This window comes from Labeo rohita, chromosome 23 (assembly GCF_022985175.1).
Source record: "Labeo rohita strain BAU-BD-2019 chromosome 23, IGBB_LRoh.1.0, whole genome shotgun sequence".
NCBI classification, from domain to species: Eukaryota; Metazoa; Chordata; class Actinopteri; order Cypriniformes; family Cyprinidae; genus Labeo; species Labeo rohita.
This window is the reverse complement of record NC_066891.1, coordinates 22,905,439-22,913,289: the sequence shown is the minus strand read 5'-3', so window position 1 is coordinate 22,913,289 and position 7,851 is coordinate 22,905,439.

Here is a 7,851-nt window from a genome sequence, read left to right as displayed (position 1 = left end):
TATTTTTTTTGAGAAAAACAATAGGGGTGGGGTTAACCCATGGGGGCATTTCCCCCACTCTACCCTAATTAATATTCTTGAGCAAGATCTTTACCTGAAACAGGAATGCAATACATTAATAATAATACATTAGTACCTGAAATACAGCATACGAGCTTTAGTTATAAACCCTACTGATTACAGGTAATCTGAAATACAAAAATGAAGTACTTGTAACATTTTAAAACATTTTAAAATATTTGTAATCAGACTAGTTACTTTTTTATTGATTACTTGATTGCACATATTAACACAATAGAATAAATTATTCATAATTTATTGGTTCATAATAGCTAAGTTCACTTCCAGAATATAAATTTCCTGATAATTTACTCACCCCATGTCATCCAATATGTTCATGTCTTTTTCCTTCAGTCAAAAAGACAAGTCAAGGGTTTTGAGGAAAACATTCCAGGATTTTTCTCCATGTAGTGGACTTCAATGGCGATCAACGAGTTGAAGGTCCAAACTGCAGTTTCAATGCAGCTTCAAAGGGCTCTACACGATCCAAGCCGAGAAATAAGGGTCTTATCTAGTGAAACGATTAACCACAACTGCTCATCTTACACTAGCTTTGCGGTTAAATATTATATATATATACATATAAACGCTATATTGCCAAAAGTATTCGCTCACCTGCCTTGACTCGCATATGAATTTAAGTGACATCCCATTCCTAATCCATAGGGTTCAATATGACGTCGGTCCACCCTTTGCAGCTATAACAGCTTCAGCTCTTCTGGGAAGGCTGTCCACAAGGTTTAGGAGTGTGTTTATGGGAATTTTTGACCAATCTTTCAGAAGCGCATTTGTGAGGTCACACACTGATGTTGGACGAGAAGGCCTGGCTCTGTCTCCTCTCTAATTCATCCCAAAGGTGTTCTATCGGATTGAGGTCAGGACTCTGTACAGGCCAGTCAAGTTCATCCACACCAGACTCTGTCATCCATGTCTTTATGGACCTTGCTTTGTGCACTGGTGCATAGTCATGTTGGAAGAGGAAGAGGCCAGCTCCAAACTGTTCCCACAAAGTTGGGAGCATGGAATTGTCCAAAATGTCTTGGTATGCTGAACCATTAGAGTTCCTTTCACTGGAACTAAGGGGCCAAGCCCAGCTCCTGAAAAACAACCCCACACCATAATCCCCCCCTCCACCAAACTTTACACTTGGCACAATGCAGTCAGACAAGTACCGTTCTCCTGGCAACCACCAAACCCAGACTCGTCCATCAGATTGCCAGATGGAGAAGCCCAATTCGTCACTCCAGAGAACGCGTCTCCACTGCTCTAGAGTCCAGTGCTTTACACCACTGTACATTCAATATTCGTGCTAATGTCTGCTGGATGATTATCTGCAGTTTCTTCAAAAAGTGATTCTTCTGAAGTTGTCTTTAGGCGATTGGACGTCTCCTTAAATGACGAGTAAGTGCTGAAGCAGAGATTGGCAGAAACAAATGAAACAAATGATCATTTCTTGTTAGAAATTATAAAGCAATCATGCTAGAATGGGCAGATCTCTGGATTGATAGAGTTTTCTGATGTAGCCCAGTTTGGGGATTTCCAATGTGACCCACTTCGAGTCAGCCAATGAGTGTGCTCACACATACTGGTGCTCACACATACTGGTGAACAAGTTCTTCGAACAGCTCACCTCAGCCTGCAACATGATATATTATTAAGAGAGAGATTAATGCTAAAATGGAGCAAATGGGAGTAGTCCACATTTTGTTTTGAACGGAAGGACACGCGGTCAGTAGAGTGTCGCTGAGGTTCGTCTTTAGTCCTGTGAGGGGAGGATAGTTGTCTTCAATGGCATGGATAACCAGAAGTAGATCCTTGGACAGCCGCATGTGGAATTCATCCATAATCTTCTTATTTGCTGGATCCAGCTCACATCAGTCAGCAAGAAGGACAACCATTTGACCATTTGGTCCAGCACTTCCTCTGAGAAGTTTGACTGATGGGTTTTGCTGAAGATAAGTGCCCTTTTCCCTCTTCATAGATTAGTTTGATACTCTGAAAAATCATGAATCCACAGGGATGTGATTCTAAAGTTGTTTTCTGGGTTTCACTGAGTTCGCAAATTCTAATTAAGGATTTTGCTATATTTTTCAGATAATGCACTCAAAGTTTAGTTTATCCTTAACAGTTTGAAGCTGAATTGAAATTGCAATTTGGAACTTCGACCTGCTGATCCCCATTGAAGTCCACTATATGGAGAAAAATCCTGGAATGCTTTCCTCAGAAACCTTCATTTCTTTTCGACTGAAGAAAGAAAGACATGAACATTTTGGATGACATGGGTGTGTGAAAAATATGAAAATGAAGTAATCCTTTAAATCTTTTATATATATATATATATATATATATATATATATATATATACTGTTAAAATAAAAAATCACAATTTGTTGAGTCAGCTTAAAATAATTTTTTACCCTGCTGCCTTAAAATTTTAAGTTGATTCAACTCAAATATCTAATTTGTCACTTAGTATAATTTAACATTTCAGGTTGAATAAACTTTTTTTTGAGTTGACTGAACTTAAAATTTTAAGGCAGCCAGGTTACAAATTATTTTAAGTTGACTCAACGAATTGTTTTTTACAGTGCATATATATATATATATATATATATATATATATATTTGTCCTTTAAAATTTCCTTTCTAAAATGCTTACATGACATGCAGGTAAAAAAATATTTTTTTAGTAAGTGTTTTATTTTAATTTATGTTATTGGCTTTATTAATTATTAATAATAATACTAATTAATTATTAGCTTTTCATTAAATTCACAAACCCCCTGCAGTTCCTTCGTGAATCCCAGTTTGGGAAACCTTGACCTAATGTAATGCTTAATTCACTATATGCTGTTAAGAACAATGAATGGAATATATATATTTGCATTTTAATAGCAATATGGTACAATATTATCCTATTTAAATCAATGTGATATGGTTAAAAGTAATGTGGGTAGATTAAAAGTAATCTAAAAGTAATCAAAAAGTAGTCTGATTATTGTACCTAAAATGTGTAATGTAATGGATTATGTTACTAACTACATTTTTTTTTTTTTTTTGTCATATTATTTGGAATCAGTAAGAAACTACAACTAGTAAGTAATTAACCCAGCTCTGGTTGTAAAATTAGGGTAATTTTATTTATTATTTATAGAAGTTAAGTTTATGATAACTTCAATAACATTATATAATTCTTAATAGATCATTAGTTTAAATATATTTTAAATATTTATAAATCTCATAATGTTATTTCATACATCTTTATATTTGAAGGTTAATAAACTAGTTAAACCAGAAGGTTGACAGGGTTTCCGAAAGTGGGGTTTGTGAGTTGATGAAAAGCTAATGATTGAATGTAATATTAAATTAAACAACCTAAAAATAACAAACAATCAAATTAAAACACTTACTAAAAAGATGAAATATTTTATTTGTTTACCTCCAAATTATGTGACCAATAACAACATCAGAAAACTGTAAGCATGTAAATGTGTTGTTAAATTATTGAAATATTCAACTCAAGACCTCAGGGTGCACTTCAAGTAAATTTAAAATATTTTTTAGCTGACAAAAAGTTTTAGTTTTTGACCAATGCTGGTCTTTATTGCACAACAGTGAAGGTGTCTATTGTATTTTTTGTTTCTGTTTAGCATTTTGGCAGTTCACAGTGTAATTGCACAACCCATGTACAGCAGTCTCTCAATTAATATGTGAATATATGGCATAATGGTTGTTGACAGAAAATTAAGAAAAGTTTATTTAAAATATTTTAGAAGTATACAGTAGCCATTTACAAGAAACAGCATGTCATGTCTACATAAAACACAGGGTGGCAGAGTTGTCATTGACAGAAAGCAAAGCATAAACTCTAACCGAAACTCATTTGTGCTTTCCGGAAAGCCATTGCTATAAAGCACATGTGACGCACACAGTTTTATGGCTGAAGTGTAAACCAGATGCTCAAGTGAGTGAAAAAGTGAAATAAGTGCCTCTGGTGGGTGTCAAATCGACACAGTTTTATATAAGCACACCAAAAGTCCTTCTCTCATCCTTTCACCTACTGAAAAGTCTGTCAGATGATGGAAAAAGTAATCAATCAGCTCATATTTCATAATTATTGCAGCAGGAAGCTGATGCCACATGACACCATGTCTTATTTAAGAGCAGAAATAAGTGAGGGAACATCAGGCATGACTGTGAGGCTTTCCCCTTTTTTTTACAGCTTTGTTTTCACCCAAACTTCAGAGGGTAACCATAGAAACAACTTCTGCGTGTCCGATAAGTCACTGAAGGGCAAGGCCAGAGCACGTGGGAGGATTGGGAGCACGCCAAGTTTGAGAGTTCAACAGAAATGAGGCAGTGGGAGGCGAAGGTGACGCATTCATCTTATGCATTCATGTTTCTTCAGAGGCCATGTCTAAGACAGTGACCAAACAGCTTAATTTTGTTTTGGCAACAGGGGTTCTCCACTCACACTGCGCACCAGTAGTCGTCACATGTGTTAAACCATCGATTTCAGAAGTGATAGCATAGGCCTGCTATGATTGGCTGATGGTTGGTTTCACTTCTATTCTTACAACCTTGGTAGAATTTTGGGTGATAACATTTCAGGTTTTTGTTTTGATTTGGCTTGTGTTTGTTTTGATGTCACCATGTTGCCAGGAAGAGGGTTTTTTCGAATAAGAGAGCCATCTGTGATCTTTGGTTATGTGCAGTTTGGAGCTGCAGCTAAAGTATGCAAATATTGCTCAAATTTTCATATCGACCTACCTCATCTCTGCTATTCCCTTTCTATTACCTGGCATGTGTAGTCACTGGTGCACGCAAAGGAATTTCTTACCAAAACCAGGATTAACTTTCATTTAGCTAAAAACCGAAACTGAAAATAAAGTTTCAGGAGTTTAATTTGGGTAATTTAACTCTTTATAAATCACCCAAATTACCTTTATACTGCACTGTATTTCTATATATATATATATATATATATATATATATATATAAGTAGAAGAAGGTTGGTTCACAAGAAAATTTTATTTCAGTATTTCTACTTCAAACGTCACATTTAATTCAGTGTGTTACTTGCTGGTTCTTTGTATTTGTTTGTGAAAGTCCCTACCAATTTCTGAGTAAAAATTGTTTCTACACCATTTTTTTTAATTCCGTGGTTTGGGTTCAGGGTGTTGAGTTCTCTGGTAGCAAAGCAATAAAGCAATAAACCAATAATATTTCAGCCCAATAAATTTAATACTTATTTGGTACTCTAGAATTTGTGGTCATGTTTACTGCTTGTAATTTATTTGTGTTGTAAACTAAGTAATAAAATTATCTAATAGGTATATCACTAACTTTTTTTTTTTTGATATTTTGGATATCTCTTTTTTATCACTTCATAAATCAGAAATTCAGGTAAATTATATATGAACAAGCCCCTCTGGAACAAAACAGAAAATTTATTTCTGATTTATTTTGAGAAAACTTCTTCAATTTTTTCCATTTTAATTTTTCTGGATTCAGTTTTTTTCCACTTGAATTTTTTAATGGTTAAATTAAAAAAATAACAATCAAAAAGCATGTCTAATTAACTGAAATCATGAAGCTTACACAATTTAAGAGCAATTTATGAAAAGTTTAACCAAAAAAAACACAAAAAAATAAAATTGGTATTACTTTTGGTTTCAATTGTTAACATTAGTTAATGTATTAACTAACATGAATGAACAACACATTTATTACACTATTTATTAATCTTTGTTAATGTTAGTCAATAAAAATACAGTTGTTCATTGTTAGTTCATGTTAGTTAAATAATAGTTTAATAATGCACTAGTAAATGCTGAAACTAGATTAAATAAAGATTAATAAATGCAGTTGAAATATTAAACATTCTTAGCTCATGTTAACTAATGCAATTAACTAATGTTAACTAATAAACTTTACTGTGTTACCATTTTTAAGGCCCTATGAAATACTCTTTTTTGTCTCAAATTCAGTTGTATTTTTTACCAAATTTTGCATTTTCCATTAATTTTCTGGATTTCATTTTAATGGTTTTATTAATTTTTTATAATCAATAGCAAAATAGCAATTCTAATTAATCAATTTTATATACAGTGGGTACGGAAAGTATTCAGACCCCCTTAAATTTTTCACTCTTTGTTATATTGCAGCCATTTGCTAAAATCATTTAAGTTCATTTTTTTTTCCTCATTAATGTACACACAGCACCCCATATTGACAGAAAAACACAGAATTGTTGACATTTTTGCAGATTTATTAAAAAAGAAAAACTGAAATATCACATGGTCCTAAGTATTCAGACCCTTTGCTCAGTATTTAGTAGAAGCACCCTTTTGATCTAATACAGCCATGAGTCTTTTTGGGAAAGATGCAACAAGTTTTTCACACCTGGATTTGGGGATCCTCTGCCATTCCTCCTTGCAGATCCTCTCCAGTTCTGTCAGGTTGGATGGTAAACATTGGAGGACAGCCATTTGTAGGTCTCTCCAGAGATGCTCAATTGGGTTTAAGTCAGGGCTCTGGCTGGGCCATTCAAGAACAGTCACGGAGTTGTTGTGAAGCCACTCCTTCGTTATTTTAGCTGTGTGCTTAGGGTCATTGTCTTGTTGGAAGGTAAACCTTCGGCCCAGTCTGAGGTCCTGAGCACTCTGGAGAAGGTTTTCATCCAGGATATCCCTGTACTTGGCCGCATTCATCTTTCCCTCGATTGCAACCAGTCGTCCTGTCCCTGCAGCTGAAAAACACCCCCACAGCATGATGCTGCCACCACCATGCTTCACTGTTAGGACTGTATTGGACAGGTGATGAGCAGTGCCTGGTTTTCTCTACACATACCGCTTAGAGTTAAGGCCAAAAAGTTCTATCTTGGTCTCATCAGACCAGAGAATCTTATTTCTCATCTTGGAGTCCTTCAGGTGTTTTTTAGCAAACTCCATGCGGGCTTTCATGTGTCTTGCACTGAGGAGAGGCTTCCGTCGGGCCACTCTGCCATAAAGCCCCGACTGGTGGAGGGCTGCAGTGATGGTTGACTTTCTACAACTTTCTCCCATCTCCTGACTGCAACTCTAGGAAGGGTTCTGGTCGTCCCAAACGTCTCCATTTAAGGATTATGGAGGCCACTGTGCTCTTCGGAACCTTAAGTGCAGCAGAAATTTTTTTTGTAACCTTGGCCAGATCTGTGCCTTGCCACAATTCTGTCTCTGAGCTCTTCAGGCAGTTTCTTTGACCTCATGATTCTCATTTGCTCTGACATGCACTGTGAGCTGTAAGGTCTTATATAGACAGGTCTGTGGCTTTCCTAATCAAGTCCAATCAGTATAATCAAACACAGCTAAACTCAAATGAAGGTGTAGAACCATCTCAAGGATGATCAGAAGAAATGGACAGCACCTGAGTTAAATATATGAGTGTCACAGCAAAGGGTCTGAATACTTAGGACCATGTGATATTTCAGTTTTTCTTTTTTAATAAATCTGCAAAAATGTCAACAATTCTGTGTTTTTCTGCTGTGCTGTGTGTACATTATTGAGGAAAAAAAATAAAAACTTAAATGATTTTAGCAAATGGCTGCAATATAACAAAGAGTGAAAAATTTAAGGGGGTCTGAATACTTTCCGTACCCACTGTATATATATATATATATATATATATATATAATTTTATTTATTTCTCTTTTTCAGAAATGACTGTGTTGTGTATTTTTTTTCCTGGTAAATAAATCCTGGAAAAAAAAAACAAAAAACATATATATATATATATATATAAACTTCGGGA